We start from the raw sequence: 21,049 nt of genomic DNA, 5'->3' as shown, positions 1-21,049 counted from the left end.
ATGGCGTGCATCAGTTTTCTATTTTTTTAAGACGTCTAATTTTCTGCTTTTTAAGGTTATAACTTTCACTTTTTACAAGGCGGAATTGAAAAAAAAATTAAATTTGCATTGTTTTTTGACTTTACAGGCCGCCCAGCCGCCCAGGTTCGACTGGGTCCACCCGAGTTCGACTGGGTTCGACCCCGGGTTCGACTGGGTTTGACCAGGGTTGAACCCACTTTGGGTTTTTCGAACCCTGGTCGAACCCAAGTTGAACCGGACCCGTACCACGGACCTGGTCGAACCCGGACCCGTACCAGGGGGGCCCAGAGGCGAACCCGGTAACCTAGATTATAACCATGAAATTTTCACAATCCATGATGATCTTAGTTTGCTTTTTTGAATAAAACTATGTAGAATTTTGATGCCTGACATTTTGGATCAAACTCTATGATCCATTATCAGAGGGAAAAATCATGAGAAGAGAGAAGAGTGAGATTTTTAAGGCATTTATTTTCTATCATGTATTGTATGTCTAGTATATTAGATGTCTATTGAATGGTATACATTAATTAATTAGAATCTAAAATCTTACTATATTTTAAATGTTAAAAATTAATAAATATGGTTAAATAGACATCTAGTATGTCTGATAGAGGTCATCACGTCAATCTTGATTAATCAAAAAATGACATAGTGGCAAATGCTTTTGACGTTGAACTAGGAATCATGAGGTGACACATGGAAGACCTTATCCCCACCCCAACAGAGTTTGGACCATGATGACAAGATCAAAAACACCACATTTAAACTATTAAATTATGTCAATACTGATAAAATTATGTTTACTGTGGAACAAGATGTCATTTTAAGAGAATATCTTTGACATACTCGTAATGCTAGGTGCTTTTGAAGAACATGGACTAGACCCAATACTTCAATCAGTGTGTCCAAGGGCAGGGGCAGTTTAATGCAAAATAATAAAGATAATAAATATGATATTTGATCATGTGATAGTCCAAGATAAACCTAAAGATCCATGAGGTTTGAATGCTTTGTATGCTGTCCCTTTTATCTATTCTTTTTTAACTGATGGACTCTCAAAATTCAATACAGTGAGAACTTTTTCAGTTGATTGTTATGACAACAGTGATTGTACAATTTTAGCTGTGTGGTCCATAGGCTACAGCTTTATATTGTCCTCCTCTACATTTGTAGGAAAAGGACTTTACATTCTCTTCTGTATAATAAATTGCAGCAGTGATAGCTTATGTTGCAGAATGTTCCAGAGTCAATAATTTGAAGCAGGCGTTTGCACAGTTGATGGACAATTATTAGACAATATGTGCTTTCAACGGTCACATTAGTTTTGGATTTTGGGTTGGTGGATATATACAAGTTTAAGCATGGGCATTTCATTTTATTTTGGATGCACAACTTTTGAGGAAGGATGTGACATTGCCTTGTATGCACATGGAATGTTTTATACATATTGATTGATTCAGGCACCCCATTCGAGGAAAGATAGATACACCCAACTTTCATGCACCGACAATAGAAACTGATGAGATTATGCCTTGGTCATGTCAAATATATTTCAAAGGTGTAATCTATGACTAAACTCACTGCTATCTAGTGAACACTTCTATTGAGCTATTGACATCTAGTGAAAGAAGATAATGATGTCAATATTGTTTAAAGTTATTAGAAAAATGAGTCAAATAATGTTCATGGAGTATAGTGATCTCAATTATGCTTGAAGTTTGTGTTCTTAGAGGTTTCTTTTAATTTTTAATAATGTGGATAAAGTATATGTTAATTTATTGGGAAACATTTTTAAAAATATTTAATAACATTTTTTCTTGAATAAGTGTGAGGACAATTATTTGTGATTTATATGTCATGAGTAGTGGTAAAAAAGAATGCATATCTCATAAATTTTGATAGTGTACTTGAAATCATCATTGTGTCTGGTGTTTATATGAAAATTTTGATAGTGCATTTGAAATCATCATTATATCTAGTGTTTACATGAAAATGTTGATACTACATTTGAAATTGTCATTATATCTAGTGTTTATATGGAAATTTTGATAGTGCATTTGAAATCGTCAATAATATCTAGTGTTTATATGGAGAAGGGCAACAACCCAAGTATTACCTTGGATAAAGTGTCTTTAATTATGCAGTTTTCTTCAACAAATAAATGATAACGCCTTCATAAAGACTGGGAACCCAATGATATGATTATAAAAAGTATTCCACAAGTAATTGGGTGTATCTACTAGATCTGAACACTAACATATAGCCAACAAAAAATTATAAAGGTGACAAAGAATGCACCAAAATTTGAGTATAGATGGTTTAGATATTGAATTTTAAAGTTCTCTTTATAAAACAAGAAGTGGAAAGGAGAAGGGGTCTTGTTGGGGTTCCATATTATTGGCATTAGCATGATATTAATGCTTGAAATATTATCTTGCATTATAAGTGATGTAACAATATTTTTAATAATAAATCAAATGATAAGTCACACATCTAATCTTAAAAAAGTATCACTTTAATATTAAAAAAACTAAGATAATTCTATATGTATGTCCAATACTTCATCAATCCCTATGTTTGGTTAAGATACCATGAGTAAAGAGTATCACACCATCAAGTTACTTGGAGCATGCATTCATTTAATGGATATTAATAAGTGTCCATTATTGTGTGGTTGGATTCTTGATTTTTCAAATATGATATTTTTTCTAGGTTAACGTTCCTTACTATAAGTAATATCAACTATTATGCATGAAGGATTATCAATTGTACTTTGATATTATTTATTTATTATCCTAAAAAAATTTGGCTATCAAAAATTAAATTTTAGAAAACTTAAGTTTTTGAAGAATACTATTGAGTAAAGTCATTTCGTGATTTCTAACACCATATTTGTGGGGGAGAATCTCCCTCCACATATTCATTGGAGGATTTAATAATATCAAAACAAGCTTATCTCCAAGAGCAATGGTCATGGTGATCGCAAATACCATCATGAAGCTTCCAACTAATAAGAGAGAATTTCTTCTTGTGAGTTCACTATCCACTCACCATAGAAAATCCCTAATTATTTTACTTAATTGTTTTAAAAACTACATAAAGACGTGATAGATCATTAATTGGTAAACAAAAAAACCAAAAATAACAAATTTCAAAACCAATTTACCTACAATATTAAACCATCCATTATTGAAACCTATGATTTACTTAACATTTTTTCCCAACAAATTTAACCTCTTTAATTTAAAAGACAAAAATTCAAGAACTAAAGAAACTTATATTTTCAACAAGAGAAGTGTTTATATATATTGTTGACATCATCATATGTAGTTGTTTACCAAATGATTAATAATCCTCAACCTCCATTATGGGAGTATAATCATACTCCAAATATTATGGCACCAAAAAGTGATATATAAAAACTAAAAAGTATTACCCCTAATTAAAATCAAGTCTTGTGGAAGAGATCTTTAAATCATGTAAAAACCTTTATCTTTGATATGTATCTTTGAAGGCCGACATAGAACAAATCACATGCTTATAGTCTCACATGAGTTTTTAGCTTTGTTTTTTAAGTCTTAAGAAAATAATTAAGAAAATAATTTTGATTGGTTAAAAATGATGCCTTAAGTTAAATTCATTGTTTGATGATATCATTAATCTATTTTAAAAAGGAAAAAAGTGAATAAAGAGCTATATGCTTATTTTTCTTAATTCTATTAAGTGATTCAATTAATGCGGGACAAATTATGTTATGTTTTAAATAAAGAAAGAATGTTATAATCATGAAATTTCTATAATTTATATTGATCTTAATTTGTTCTTTTGGATTTTAACTGTCTAAATTTTTACTATGTAATATTTCGTATCAAATTTTATGATCCATCATTACGAAAAGAAAGCATGAAAAGAGAGAAAAAAACTACACTTTCTTTCTATAATAGATCATACAATTTGATCCATAACACTGAACATTGAAAATCTACACACTTAGAATTCAAAAAAACAAACTAAAACAAAAATAATTAAAAATAACAATAATAATAAATGCATGACAAGCTTGCATGTGCCCTCCAAAAAAATGTCTTTTCATCCTTAAAAAAAGGTATAAACACCTTTTTATAAACATCCACCTTTTTATAAACATCCAATGAATTGTGGCAAAAATCACTCCTCTTCAGAGAACATTTGTTTTTATTCACTTGTCTTTATGCCATTAGGAAATGCTTCCCATTATTTGCATAATAATTTATCATTTATGTGGGCATCCGGACATTAATAAAATCCAAAAGCATACTGTATAACCACCTTTTCCTTTTTGACCTATACTATGGTGAATGCCTTTTTCTTAATAGGGTATGTACCCTACGCTAAGCATAGTATTTGTTGTTGGTAAAGAGTAGGCAACTAGGGGACAATGGTTACATAATTTAGGTTGTTTTATAGTTTGTAAAGGTGACATGTATTCCATATATATATATATATATATATATATATATACACACGTCCAATAGGATAGTATGATAAGAAAGGAATATATCAACCTAGTATTTGGTTTGGTTTGATTGATACTTGAAGAATATTTAAAAATTATAAAATATTTTTTAAAAACAAATTGGATGTGGAGTAGGATCATGGATGTATGTTTGTTAAAGGAATTCAATTAAATAAATTAAAGTTTAAGGATATATAAATCAAATTTAGGATAAAAATAGTAGGATATTTATAAGATATAATTTTATGTTATTATAGATATTATGAGTTTCTTGGCAATTTCATTTAGTTTAACAAATTTTATAATAAATTCTCAATCATTCACATAGTAGGTTTTCTACAATAAAAAAAGAAAGTTCATCCTTGTTTTCTTCTATGGCATCGTGATCCTACAACAGATATAGGAGGAGCACCTATGACACATTATGAAGTGTCGGAAATTTTGGAAACATAGACATTGTTTACTAAGAGGTCAGGGTGTGAGTTTACAATGATAGAGATCTTATGGTTAGCTCACATCATCCACAAAATGGGAGTGTAGGTGGACATGGAGATTATTAAATATAATTTAGGATTGGCCTCCCATGAGGACCATGATATAGTTGTGAGGATTATTCAACCTTTGTAACTACTACAAATATTTTGTTAAGGGATTCTCCCACCTAGCCATGCCCTTAGCTAACCTAACAAATTTAAGGAAGATTTTGTATAGATTGGGGGAGCGCAACAAATATTCAATAGACTAAAAGAGGGAGTGAGCTAGTCTCCTATGTTATCAATTCCAGATGTCACTCTTTTTTTCACATTAGAATGTGATATATTATGAGAAGGAATTAGGGCTATGCTAATGCATAATAAGCACTCAAGATTTATTTTGATATTCAAAAGCTCATAAAGGTGGAAATATGGCTCTCCGTCTATGATAAACTAATGATGACCATCATGCATGCATTGATCAAAATCAAGTAATAGTAATAATGCCTTGATAAGAATCTCCACTTTGATAAAATACTAAAAATCAAAATAGTTGAATAGAGTTAGTTTTCACAAAGACATAAAATACTTAAGAAGCAAAATAATATTAAGAAAGATAATAATAATATAAATCAAAATAACAAGTTAGAGGAGTGGATACATATATAGAAAAGACGACAAACAAAACTAACCAATGAGAAAAGTAACTATAACTATCCAAAAATAGGTAAGAGTTATATTCATTCAAGATGTCATTTACCTTTATAATAACTCACTTACTACAACTAAACAAGCTTAACTGGGAGGAATTGAACCTGCAGCTGGAGAAATATGACATGTTTTCAGGGGAGGAATCCACCAAAGAGCATCATAATTTTTTATTATTATTTTATTGAATAAAGAGAAAGGAATTACAAGAATGGAAATTTTTGATATATCTAAGTTTGCAAATTTAGCAAGTTTGCATGTTGAAAAAGATGAAGGGACTTTTCCAACATGATTTGATGAACCTTTAATGAATTATTGCAAAAGCACCTCCTATAGTCTAGGCATGTCAACTATAGGTATGAAAAGTTTTTTTACAAGACTTTTATCAACATTTATATATATACTAATAGACATATAACTTTATTAATGACTACACATCAATTTCATAATAATTTAACATTATGTGCTTTATTGTATGTCCTACACAAAGAACAATAAAGTACCATAAAGTGTTTTACACTATAGAGAGTATGTTTTTTTCTCTAGGACTGTCATAGAGCATGGTGTTGATAAAGAATGGGACAAAACAAACCCATTACTTGTTATTGATAATTGATTTAATAGTTCTAGGCGTAGGCTGCAATAGAAGGAAAAAGTACTTAAAGTCTTCTCTAATGTCAGGGAAAAGGAACCATATTATTTGTTAGTCATCCTCTAGTGAAATGCACCCATTCCCCTTTCAATGCTTTCATCACTTCATTTAGAACAATTTTTTTAAAGTTTGGACATAAAGTCACTATCACTGGCATCATTTTGTTGGCTTTTTCTAATAGTAGAATCCAATAAAATTATTAGTTTATATTATAGATTATTTTTTAGATTTTATATTGCAATTTGTTTGTTGGTTTATATGGGAAGAAAGATCTTTTGTATCTTTTTTTTTTGGATTCAACTAAATAGAAATTTTTGTATCAACATTTTGAATCACACTTGTGATTTATTATTAGAATGAGAAAGTTGTAGGGAAAAAAGAAAAAAAGTTCCTTTTTTACAAATTAATATATAGATTTTTCTAAGAGCTAAGAAAAAATAAAAGATTGAGGGAAGAGATTAAATATTCATCAAAATTAAATTGCATAAATGTTAACTTTTATAATATTTTAGTATTATAGTTATTAACCTTTGCATTATAAAATATTATTTTCACATATTATAATATATTATTTATTATTATTTTTTAAAAGGTAAAAGGCATTGGCCTATAATACATCAATATATAAAAAGATATACAACAAAGTGTTGTATGGACATAAGAACCTAGGAACTTGGAAAGCTATAAAAAAGACCCTAGAGACAAGGGTCGATAGGAAAACGCCCATCCTACAAAATTGATGCAAGAGCATCCCTGGTTCATGGCAATCTTGCATCAACCAAAAACATTTTCTTTGCAGTTTATTTCTTGTTTTGTAGTTTCAACATTTCTTTCTGTAGTTCTTTGCATTTTCTCCCCAAATCTTGCGGAGTTGGATTTTGTTCATGCACATGTTAATCTACCCTGTCCTAAGTCCATGGGATGTTTGAATCTTTTTCCAGCAAGTGATCGCTTTCAGAATCTAGGATAGTTTTCTGGCTTAGAACACCGAAACTTCTTGGACCTATTTGCTATTGGTGAATCTTGCAGAGCTTCAGTTCATTGTTTCCAACGTTTCTTGGTGTGTGACCAACCTTCCCTTGGGTTCGCATTTCATTGTATAGACTTTCAGGAAGGATCTCTTTGGTGGATTTCGATCTTGTTGTTTTACACATTTCATCATGTTCTTTGGTATCTGTTTCACCTTGGACCGATGCAGATCATTCTAAATCATATAAATCGATGTAATTTTGCATTTAGAAATCAGTCATGAGAATATACAAGAGGAATCAAAAGGTTAGGAAGTCCGGAGTTGGCTCACATTCTTGCTTGATTTGGTTGTTGTAATGAGCATGTATGTAACCAGACCTGTGTGTCGAATCTTGTGAGTCCACATGTTGTTGACAAATTAAAATTCATTTTCATGATATGATACAATATTTTTTGCATTGTCTCCATCGCATTGTGTTGCTTCTATTGTGTTAATTCTTGTTGCACAGTCCAAACTGTTCAGTTTGAGGACCCTCCCTATCATGACTGCACCAAGTGGTATTAGAGAGAGTTTTCATTCCAGAGATTGCAGAGTCTTGTAAGATTTTGTTGTAGGGTGGTGGATTGAGGATCCAACATGCAGCTTGAGAGGACTGGTGTGAAGATGGCCTGGAGAAATGCTAGAGGTGTTGGAGCACATGGAAATGCAGACCCTGTTGTGATGGAAATGTTGAGAGGGATTGAAACCTAATTAGAAGCTGTCAAAATGGCCCAGAGAAGAGGTCAACATGTTGAATATGTGAGTGATGACAAAGAAGAAGAAGTAGCTGGTGAGCAAGGAGCAAATCCACTAGCAAATGATCTGGATGAAGAAATTTTTATAAGAGTGTTGTCAAGAGCGAATACCAGACCACATTTTACCCCACCAGATTATGATGGCAAGTTGGATTCGGATTAATTGCTAGATTGGATCATGAAGATGGTAAAGTATTTTGATTTTGAAGGCACCACGGAAGACAAGAAGGTAAGATATGCTTGCACTAAGTTGAAAGGTCATGCATCTCTTTGGTGGGAACATTTGCAGGTAGATAGATAGAGAAGAGGTAAAGAGAAGATCAAATCTTGGGAGTGGATGGTTAGCAAGTTGAAATAAAAGTTCATGTTTGTCGATTATTAGGTGAATTTGTTCCAGAAGCTACAAAACCTAAAGAAAAAGGAAATTAGTGTGAAGGAGTATACCAAAGCATTTTACAAGCTGAATACTAGATCCAAACATATTGATGATGATTTCAAACATGTTGCTAGGTACCTAAATGGGTTGTGGATGTCAATACAAGATGAACTTAGTCTAATCAAGTTGTAGATTGTTGAAGAAGCTTTTTCGGAGGAAGATTTCAAGGAGGAAGAAGTTATTCTAGAGGAAGAGGATCATGTATAGATCATAATAAAGACAAGGAAGCTAACAAAGATGGAGGTTCATACCGGAAGGATGATAGAAAATTTTATCGAAGAAGAGAATGTGATGGTTACTGGAATGAGGGTTATGGAAAAGAAGACAGAAGACAATATAAAAGGGTGTTTAGAGGAACCTGCTTTAAGTGTCGAGGAGAAGGACACCATGCTTTTGAATGTAATAAGACCAAGAATGCTGAAGGACAACACTGGTAGAAGAAGATCACGTCGGATCATCTAATAAACCAAAATATGGAGAATTGTTGGTGATGAGGAGAGATTTGTGTCATACCGGAGATGATGAAGAGCCCTTGCAAAGGAGGAATTTTTTCAAGACTAGATGTAAGGTATCTGGTAAGTGTTGTAAAGTTATTATTGATAGTGGTAGTTCTATAATCTTGTTTCAGAAGAGATGGTGAATAAGATGAAGTTGGAAAGATTGAAGGACCCCAAACCTTATCAGATAGTGCGGATTCAACATGATCATAAGATACTAGTAAGTGAACAATGTTTGGTGAAATTGAAAATTGGAACTTATCATGATGAAGTTTTGTGTGATATTATGCCTTTGGATATTTGTCATATCTTATTGAGAAGACCTTGGTAGTTTGATAGACAGGCAATACATGATGGGAGAAAGAACATATACAATATTATTGCAAATGGGATGAAGCAAACCCTATTGCCCTTGGAGGAGCCTTTGAAGAGTGAAGTTTGTACAAGTGCTAGAGTTTGTTTGGTGGATGGAAGGAAATTCCTGGATGGGATGAGACATGAGAAAGTGTGTTTTTCTATAGTTCCAAAGAAGATTGAAGATCTGAAGCATGAAGAAGAACAACCAAAGGAGATATAGGAGTTGTTGACAGAGTATGGAGATATCATTTTAGATAATGCCCCTGATGGATTACCCCTTGTTAGAAGTATCAGTCATTACATGGACCTGATTCCCTAAGCTAGTTTTCCTAATAAAGCAGCACATCGGATGACACCGACAAAGAATGAGGAATTGAATAGACAAGTGCAAGAATTGTTGAGGAAAGGTTTGATCAAAGAAATTTTGAGTCCTTGTGCATTACCAGTAGTGTTAGCACCCAAGAAGAATGGTGAATGAAGGATGTGTACTGACTCTAGAGCAATAAACAATATCATAGTGAAGTATAGATTTCCTTTGCCTAGGATGGATGACATAATGAATTGTTTGAGTGGAGCTAGATATTACACAAAGATAGACTTGAAGAGTGGATACCATCAAATTAGAAGCAGAGAAGCAGATGAGTGGAAGACACCATTCAAGATAAATGAATGGTTGGTGATGCCTTTTGGATTGACTAATACACCAAGTACTTTCATGAGGTTGGTGAATGAGGTATTGAATAAATTATTGGGTAAGTTTGTTATTGTATATTTGGATGACATTTTGATATTCAGTAAGACCAAGGAAGAACATATGTTGCATCTGAGACAATTTTTGCAAAAGTTGAGAGAAAAGTTGTTGATAAACATTAAGAAGTGTAATTTTATGAAGGAAGAGTTAGTCTATTTGGGATTTGTGATACCTGTAGATGGATTGAAGATGGATCCTGAGAAGGTAAGAGAAATTGTTGAATGGCCTACACCAAAAATCATAGGATAGGTAAGATCATTTCATGGATTATCTAGTTTCTACCAGAAGTTTATCAAAAATTTCAGTTTAGTTTGTAGCCCTATGATAGAATCCATGAGAGGAGATAGGAAGGATTTCGAGTGGACAACCAGAGTAAATAGGAGCTTTGAATTGTTAAAGTAGAAGGTGATCAAGAAGCCTATGTTGGCTTTGCCAGATTTTAGCAAGGTATTTTGAGTGGACTGTGATGCAAGTGGGAATGGAATTGGAGTAGTGTTAAGTCGGGAAAGAAGACGGGTAGCTTATTTCAATGAGAAGTTGAATGCAGCAAGGAGGAGATATTGAGTCTATGATCAGGAGTTCTATGTCATAGTTCAAGCATTGAAGAAATGGAGACATTATTTGTTGCCTAAGGAGTTTGTGTTGTATACCGATGATCAAGCTTTGTAGTATTTGAACAATTAGAGTAAGTTGTGTATGCGGGAAAAGCGGGTCGATAGAACTCAATATGTGAAAATATTCCAAAAGACTTGTCCACACACACACAGAGGACTTCTTGGTGCAAGCTATGGAGTAATGAATTATAACTCAGCTTCCCAAGGTTGGTCCCATGGTTCTCTATCTTACAATGTCCCTCAAACCAATATTTTTGCTCTCAGATCACTAAGCAAAATGGTTTAGGGATGGCAAATGCAAGAACGAGGGATGCTTTGATAGATTTTAGAATGAAATGCATCCTAAGCTATGCATGATCTTAGAAATGCAATAAACTAGATGATAAGATGACAAGGTTAGTATAAATATTATCCTAACATGATATATTTAGTCTATGATTGAGCTAAATGTTAAAGAAAATATTCTAAACATGCATATTTAGATTAATTCCTGATTTAAAAGAGGTTAAAATGATGAGCATAACAATGATATATGAAAGCTTGAATGTATTTGAGCATAAGTGTGATACTACAAATTTGGAGGATATATCAAAATGGAGGAATGAGAGCTCTATTTATAGCAAAAACAGGGTAATGGATGGTCAAGATTGAAAGAGTTGATCAAGGGTTGAGTTTGAAAGTTGGGGATCCATGTTTGCAATTTGCACCAATGAAATGGTGACAAGTGTCAACATAGGGTTGGGTCGAGGAAAGGGGTTGGAGGCATTAAATGCCTGAGAAGACCTCATGGTCATCTAGAGGGTAAGGGTTAAGTCTAAGTTAAGATTACTTATTGGATTAAGAGTTAATCCAAGGGTAAACCCTTGTGCAAATGATTAAGAGATAATCATGGTCAAAGCAATAAATGCTTGATGAGACCTTTGGGTTGAGTTAAAATAAATTCTTCAACCATGTAAGAGGGTTTGAGTTAACCATTAATGGTTATGAAGACTTTGGGGAATTAAGTGGTTGGAGGCTTGAAGCCTTTAATGGTTATCAAAGACTTTGAGGATTTGAGAAGTGACTTCCCCTTGCTTAGGGATGTGACAAAGTTTAGAAGATGCGTTAGGCTAATTAGAAGCAATTAGAAGAGTCTAGAAGGGGTTAGAAATAGGTTTTAGAATGCAAGTGGGAGATGTAGGAAAATGCAAGTGGATGGAGGGATAATAGGATTTAATTGAAATAAAGTTAATTTAATTCAATTTGTTTGCAATTTGGGGAAATTAAATAAATTAGATTTATTCAATTTAGGATAACTATTTAATTAAATTTGAATTTAATTAAAAGTGAATAGGGGGGGTTTAATTGAATAAAATGATTTATTCATTAAATGGTAAAAAGAAGTCTAGTGAATTTAATTTAAATAAATTGAGTAATTTACTTAATTAAATAGAGGAATGCAGGTAATTTAATTAAATTGGATTTAATTAAATAGAGAAATGAACATAAAATATTTATTAAGGAATATGGTCATTTTTATACGTCTACAAGTTGAATCAAAGACATATGAGGTGGGTATAGTTCTTGCAGAGTTATACCTTTGTGTTGAAACATAGAAGTGGAAAGTCAAATAAAATTGTTGATGCATTGAGTAGAAGGAGGAACTTGCTGACAGAGATGAGAGTGGAGGTATTAGGTTTTGTAGAATTGATGAATTTGTATAAGGATGACCTGGATTTTTCAAAACCTTAGAAGGATTGTAAGGAATCGGTTATGGTGGATAGAAGTAAGTGGTTATATTATTTCATTCAAGATGAGATGTTTTTTTAAAGGAGTTCAATTGTGTATACCAAGGAGTTCTATGAGAGAGAACCTAATAAAAGAGAATCATAGTGGAGGATTAGTCGAACACTTTGGTGTTGACAAGACTGTGGCATTGCTTAGCAAGAATTACTTTTGGCCTCGGATTCATAAGGATGTCAAGAAATTTGTGCAGAGTTATATAATTTGTCAACTTGCAAAAGGTAGTAGTCAAAATGTTGGATTGTATAAGCCTTTGACAATTACAGATAGACCTTGGGAGGACATAAGCATGAATTTTATACTTGGATTGCCTAAGACATAGAGAGGGAATGATTATATATTTGTGGTGGTAGATAGATTCTCAAAGATGACACATTTCATACCCTTTAAGAAGACAACAGATGCAGTGCATGTTGTTGAACTAGTTTTCAAGGAAGTGGTGAGATTACATGCAAATTACCTGAGTATAGTTTCTGGCAGAGATACTAAGTTTGTTGGATATTTTTGGAGGACATTTTGGAAGAAGATGAAGATAGATTTGAAGTTTAGTTCTTCTTTTCACCCATAGACTGATGGATAGACTGAAGTGGTAAAAAGGAGTTTGGGAAATTTATTGAGACACCTAGTTGGAGAGAAAACCAAAAGGTGGGACTTGATCCTTGCACAAGCAAAGTTTTCCTACAATAATTCAGTAAATAGAAGTACCAGGAGAACACCTTTTAAGATTGTTATCGGAGCACACACTAGAGGTATATCAAAGTTGAGGGATATCGACAATGAAGACAAGAGGAGTGTAGAAGATGAATAATTTCCAGAGAATATTAAGATAGTACATACTCAGGTCAAACAACACTTAGAGGACATGAACATCAAGTATAAGGAGAACGAAGATGAAAAGAGGAGACATAAGGAGTTCGAAGTTGGCGATGAAGTGATGGTATATCTAAAACAAGAGAGATTCCTAGTTGGAACCTATAATAAGTTGCAAAGGAGAAAGTTAGGACCTTGTAAGATCTTGAAGAAATTCAATTCCAAAAATGCATATGAAGTGGAGTTTTTGGATAGTTTGGGTATTTCACCTTTATTCAATATTGCAAACCTACATTAGTACCATGAGGTGGAATTCGGTGAGGACAGTGTAGCAGACTTGGAGAAATAGATACCCCAAAGGTAACTAGATCAAATTGAAGATATTTTGGACAGTAGGATTGGGCGTAGCACTCGGAGCAACCAATATAGAGAGTATCTTGTGAAGTGGAAAGGAAGACTAGATGAAGATTCATCATGGATTTGTTAGGAAGAGGTAGACCGTCTTGGTTTTCCTTTGATCCTAGAAAAGTGAGGGACTCACTTTTTTCAATAACCCCAAATGTCTAATGCAAGAGCATCCCTGGTTCGTGGCAATCTTGCATCAACCAAAAACATTTTCTTTGTAGTTTCAACATTTATTTCTGTGGTTCTTTGCATTTACTCCCTGGATCTTGCAGAGTTGGATTTTGTTCATGGACATGTTCATCTACCCTATCCTAAGTCCATGGGACATTTAATTCTTTTCCCAACAAGTTATCGCTTCTGGAATCTAGGACATTTTTCTGGCTTAGAACACTAGAACAACTTGGAACTATTTTCTATTGGTGAACCTTGCAAATCATTTACGTAGCTTGCAGAGCTTTAGTTTGTTGTTTCCAACGTTCCTTGGCATGTGGCCAACCTTCCCCTGGGTCCTTACTTCATTCTATGGATTTTTCAGAATTTGAGAAGGCCGATCTTGTTGTTTTACATGTTTCATCTTGTTCTTTGGAATTTGTTTCACCTTGGGCCAATGCAGATCATTCTAGATTATATAAATCGATGTAATTTTGCATTTAGAAATCAATCATGAGAATATAGAAGAAGAATCATAAGTTTAGGAGGTCCTTAGTTGGCTCACATTATTGCTTGAGCCGACTGTTGTAATGAGCATGTATGTAACCAAGCCTGTGTGACGAATCTTATGAGCCTGCATGTTGCCAACAAATTGTAATTGATTTTCATGATATAATATAGTATTTTTTGCATTGCCTCCATCACATTGTGTTGCTTTTGTTGTGTTAACTCTTGTTGCATAGTCCATGTTGTTCTCTTTGAGGACCCTCCCTATCGTGACTACACCAAAAATGCTCAAAATTGGAGGAGACAAGCTTACATACAATTGACCTCAAAATATGACACAAAACAAAAGGACAAAATTACATAGAATTCCAAGAAGCTAAAAACAAAAGATGTCTCCTCTCAAGCTCTCCTGATCACCTATAAAATCAAAAGATGTCTTGACAAGAGAGAAACAAAAAAAAATTGCTTTTAATTATAGACATACAATATATTAGATCTATTAATTAGACCAAATATATATATGATGCCTTGCTTATATAGGCAAGGTTGAGAAACATGAATAGCTAGATTGTGACAAATCTCTAGATCCTATGCAACAAGATGACTAGTGATAATATTTGGGTAAGATCACATGACAACTAATAATATTCTTAAATCCCTAAGTAAACTTAACATGTGAACATGTGTGAAAAGGAATTAACTAGCAACAAGTTAGATAGTGTGCTTTTTTCACACTACAAAGAGTTAAATTAGATAGGAAATACTTGGTTATAGTCAATTCCTACAAAGAACATGTCTTCCTTTGGGACAAAATAAGACCAAGTATAGATACAAAATTGCTTCACATAATAGATGAAAAATTGGAGGATTTGAAGAATCCAAAAATATGTTGATTATGTGTTTGAAATCTATTCATGTGTTTCTATGTCCATAGAAGATGATGCCACAATAAAATTAGGTACATGTCCAACCAATCAATAAAACTGACTAAAAGGATGACAAAATAGGATACACAAGTAGATGAAGTGGAAGACAAGGTATTATCTATGATTCAACTTAAAGTAGAGGTGCTATACGACTTGGAATTGCATAGAGTGCAATCTATGACGTTACATTTTTCCCTAAATTCAGCAAGCATATCATAAGGAAATGCTAGCTAAAGTATAGTGAAAGAGTTGGGTAAGTGCACAAAGATGGTGAACCTGAACTTAGAGGCAAAATTTGAAAGTCATCCACTCAAGATATGAAGATAATCAAAGAACAAATATTGTAGTACTCTAAATCTAGTTTCCAAACTACTAAACTTTTTCAAAATTGGATAAGATTAAGGGGGTCAAATCCTTCGCGCATGAAAAAATGACCTTGTTTTTTTTTCTTCTGAAAAACATAACATAGTGTCTGATGTGCGTATCAAAAAAGTCATAGTTAGATTTAGTATTTTGACAAATCCTTTGGCAGAAAGATAGTTAAGAGTGAGCACTAGAATATGTGTATTTTTTGTTGAGTATTTTTTTTTAATGATTTTTCCAATCGAGCACATCCTGAAAATTCGGTACCTGTTCGTGCACAAAGTATAAGTTGCACTAAACAAATCGAAAATAATTTTTTTTTTTATAAATTGTAAAGAATCAAGTGGACTACAATAATATATAAAGTTTTTTAAATTTGGATACGTATATCAAAAGTTATTCAAAAAATGGTGCACCTATCTCTGTGAGAACTATGGAGACACTAATAAAAGAAATTCAATAATAATATGTTATTGTTGTTCAAATTGAAAAAAAATTATATGGTTAGAAAGCTTAGAAGATGGGTGAAAATATGGTGGCAATTTCAGAAATACCCACTTTATGAAGTGTAAACCTGATGATGACAAAGTCGATAAACCAAGTTGATAAAATAAAACACGTCAAAAATGAGAGAAATGGAGGGAAATCAAACTTCCAATCCGTAGCTTTGTCATCTAGGCCTATTTCCAAGCCTAAAAAGTCAAAAGCGCGTACAGGGTACGTATGGTTTAAAAAGCATGTATGGGGTATTTATAGTGTAAGAAGCGTGTACGCGTGTGTTTCCCATTAAACAGTGTGTACGCGCTATTGTATAATATGATATTCTATGTATAATATGTGTATATTCATATAATATATGTAATATATAATATGACATTGTATATATAATATGTTTATGTAGCATAGGAAATAGGAAATCATCACAAACAAGATAAACATACTAATCATTAGCTCAATCACGAAAGCACATTGCAACGATCTATCCTAAACACATTCAATAGAGACATAAAGATAAAACATTCAAAAAGATTATGCAAACCAGATGTAAATCCAAATGTTTCCTTCATGCGGCTCCATTGTTCTTCTTTCCTCTTCAAATAGTTTGGTTGTGGATCTCACCTACAAGTGCACACACATGATTGAAAGCAAGTAGGTAAGAAAATTGCTCAAAAGTACTCGAAGCGTGATTGATTAGAAATTCGATAATCTGATTAGGGGTCAAGAATCAAGGGATTTGATTGAAGAAATTCATCCAATTTATAGAGAAATTGGAGAAAAAGATCAAATTAGCATGATAATGATTCGAATGGAAATTCAAATCAAGAATAGCAAAATTATGACATGTGTATGACAAATTGCTATACAAGGATTGATTGACAATTTATGACAATTTATGACAAATCGCTATGCAAGGATTGATTGACAATTTATGACAATTTATGACAAATTGCTATGCAAGGATTGATTGACAATTTATGACAATTTATGACAATTTATGACAAATTGCTATGCAAGGATTGATTGACATGAATTTGAAATAGAAATAGACATTTAGGAATTTAGGAGAAATTAGAAAATTAGGTTAGAAATGATGACTTGGAAATTAGGAAATTGATGCAAATTAGGTAAATTAATTAATAATTTCTCATTCATTAATTAATTTACAAAAATAGGAGGAATTAATTAGCCAATTAAATAATAATTTAATTGTGACAAGAAGACCTAGGATAAATAAATAAATTATTTAACCTAGAGGAAAAATGCCAAACAAGATTAAATGAATAAATCATAAAACCTTGGAAGATGAATTAGAAATGCAAAGATGACAATTAGGTCTTGACAAAGGATAATTGATATCGATTCGATCATGATTTTGGATTGATAAATGATTTGATTGATAAATGCACAAATTGACGAGGAACAATGACTAATTGATCCAAATTGACATGATTGAAAATGATGACGATCGATGTCAAATCGATCATAAAACGACGAGATTGACAAGTTGATAAGAGATTGACAAGATCGACCAAAATCATGATTAAAGATTGTTATTGACAAGACCAAATTCAAAAGCGAGATAAATGAAGAATGCAGAAGAATGACTCAATGCTCGCAAATGATAAAAACCAAGTGCGTGACATAGGAGAAATGTTAATGCGACGCAAAAACCTAAAATGAGGCAATGCACAAATGTTTAAAGTATGATCCCGCAAGCGTTGACCATTTTTAGGTGTCTACATTTTGCCCCTCTTTGAGACAATGCAATTTTAAGCGTTGTTTCAAAGAACAATAATGATGTGTAGGGGAAAAAGCGAGACTAGGCTAGCATGTCCTAATCCTACCTTTTGACACACATTGTGGAATACGAAAGAGCCTAGAGGTATCACACAATTGGCTACTTCTTTTTGTGGAAGAGAGAGCCATGGGCTACCTATTAGGATTTCTATTCCTTTGTTGTAATTGAAAGATAAAATGATATAAGTTCAATTCCTAATCCCAAAGTGCAAGTATGAACTAGTAACAAGATTGCAGAATTAAGATTAAACAATGGAAAGCTGTAAACACAAGGACAAGACAAGAATGCAAATGCGTACCCGGAGTTAAAATCTGGGTGAAAATGTTTGGGACGGGGGTGCAAGCGCCACTGTCCTGATACTGCCCCTGAAACTGCTCCTGAAACTGATGTTCTGCAACCTGAAAAGATGTCTGAAACTTGCTGTCTGACAGAAGGACCAGGGTGCCCAGCGCCCCTGTCCCAGGGACCAGGGCGCCTAGCGCCCCTGTCCTGGCAGGACCAAGGCACCCCACGCCCCTGTCTTGGTCTTTTTCTCTGAAATTTGGTGTGTTGTTCTATCTCCGTCTGCTTCCGTCAGATCTACAACTTGCGGCGTCATCCGAATCCCGAAACCTGCACTTATATCTGAAAAGGTATGGTGGGCGGCTATATAGGGTTTTGCCTTAGTCAAACCCCCGCTTTGGTGGTTTCCACCTCCACGAATAGCCAAGTTGTATTGTAAAAGTAGTGTGTGCAGACCTTGTGTGTGTGCAAGATCCTAAAATGTAAGTAAACAAACTAGAGCAATCTAGAAAGTAAACCCTAATTGCTTGTACATGATAATGTAAGTGCTCCAAATCAAGATGAAAATTGATCTAAAGCATGAATACAAATGATATGATGAAGCTTATGCAAAGACATGAAAACAACATGAAATCATACCCAACCCCAAGGGAGGGGTACAAGCCAATCTTCAGTCGGTGATCCCTTATTGTTCTTCAATGTCTTCAAAGCCCTAAATGGATGAATGAAATTGATGGATGCTTGATGGATGGATGTTGAATGTTGTTGAAGTCTTCAAAGATCTGCTCTTTCACTGCATAGAAGGTCCCTGAAAACAAAATTCCGATCCCTTCAAATGAAGAAAGAGAGCTCTTATATATGAAACCCTAGGTCTTAATTCCAACTTTTGGCTAACCTAGAGATTGAATATCCCACCAATTTCTTGGGGTTAAGCTTTATTTTATGATTGGATCGCGCTCCTAAAATTTCGAGAAAAATGTCCGGGATCATGTGCACTCCGGGTGCCATGGTCCCGACAACTTTTCACCAAATTTTTAGGGCCGTCAGATATGATGATTTTAGAGAGAATCCCGAAGTTACAAGTGATTTCGAGATGTTTTGACCCCCAAAATCAAGCCCCCAAGTTCAAAATAGGGCCTAATTAGGGTTTTTGATTAAATGATGTATTGGAGGAATAAAATGAAAGGGGGCACACTTTAATGAAAGGGCCCAACTTTATGATGTGGAGGACGATGAAATAGGACCTTAGACCTAATTAATTTGATTAATTAAGTGCTAAAGGAGAAATGCAATGCAAAATGCAAACTGCGCCAAGGCAGGTGCTAAACTAGGTGTGAAATTGTACTGCTTGAGCAAGTGCGTACAATTTACGATGCTACATTTAGCCCCCACTTTAGCGGTCATATGAGTACTACGTGCATATGCAAGCTAAAGTACAGGAAAGTAAACATTATTTGAAAAAGGATATAGCCATAAGTCTATTGGATGAAGCCCCCAGCGGTATCTGCAGTACTCAGTTAAGAACCACAACCTACAAAACCACATGTTAGATCACAAAATCACCTAATGCTTACTAAGGAAGGTGATGAAAATTTGAGGGTAGCTATATGCCCCCCCCATTTTCGGCTTGCTAATTTTAGTGAGTTGAAACAGGGTATCATGTTTACCACTTTGAATTGTTAAAGAATATTGATAACAAATGCTCACAAGAAGATTTGATATGAGATCAAAAACTAATGGAGAATCATTTGGTAAGAAAGAGGACTAAATCTCAATTCGAACACAACAAAGAGTGTGAGGATTTGAGAGTTCTCTAACACAAGATGAAGGATGTAAATGGAAACAAAATGCAAAGAGAAGAAAAGATAAGGTAGTTGAAAAGGGATATCTTGTAGTATGTGCAAAGGAGATCCTTAGAGGAGAAGAGATATTTGTACAAAAGACACCTATCCCCGAGAGGACAAATATAACATCTTCTAGAATAAGACAAAGAAGAGAATAAGAATGCAATACTTCCTTCTTTTGCGAGGTGAAAGTGATTCTTAATGAAGGATGATGCTCTTTTTAACCCAATTGGGAGAGTGAATTCATTATGGATGTATTTTACCAAGTGCAAAAGAGGTTGTAGTCAAGGACTTACACCTCTTGTAAGAGAGAATCCTTGAACAAACAAAAACAAATGCATACAAGGAATAACATCAAGCAATAAAGTTCACACCATCCACGAAATAGGAAAAAGTGGATCCTTAGATAAAAATAAGGAAAGATCGTTGCCTCCCAAGGATAAGGACAATGAGAAGGACTTACACAATCTTCTAGGGAGAGATTTAGACATAAGTGAAATGTACTACATACTCACATGAGTTCGTGCAAGAAAGACATTAGTTTATGTAAAATGCTCCTCACAAGAAGTGGGTAGGATAAGAAAGAGAATACACATCTTCTCCCATATCTAGGAAAAGAGGATTCTAAAGAAAAGATGATCAACATTTCCACACTATTACCCCAAAGGGAAATTTTAACCATAAAAGGAAGAGATGTATGAAATCACTCTTGTCCCCATAGGAACAAGAGATAACATAGAAAAATTAGGCTATTATGTTGCTTCAAAAAATATGATTGCACTTGAAATTGTACCCTCATGAATGACAATGAGCCCCCAGTGAATGAACTACCAATGTCACATAATGATGAGAAACATAATAGCCATTAATGTTATTTAAAGACATGATAGACTAAATGAGGTATTTGAAT

This window comes from Cryptomeria japonica, chromosome 8 (assembly GCF_030272615.1).
Source record: "Cryptomeria japonica chromosome 8, Sugi_1.0, whole genome shotgun sequence".
NCBI lineage: Eukaryota > Viridiplantae > Streptophyta > Pinopsida > Cupressales > Cupressaceae > Cryptomeria > Cryptomeria japonica.
Note: the sequence above shows the minus strand (reverse complement) of the source record.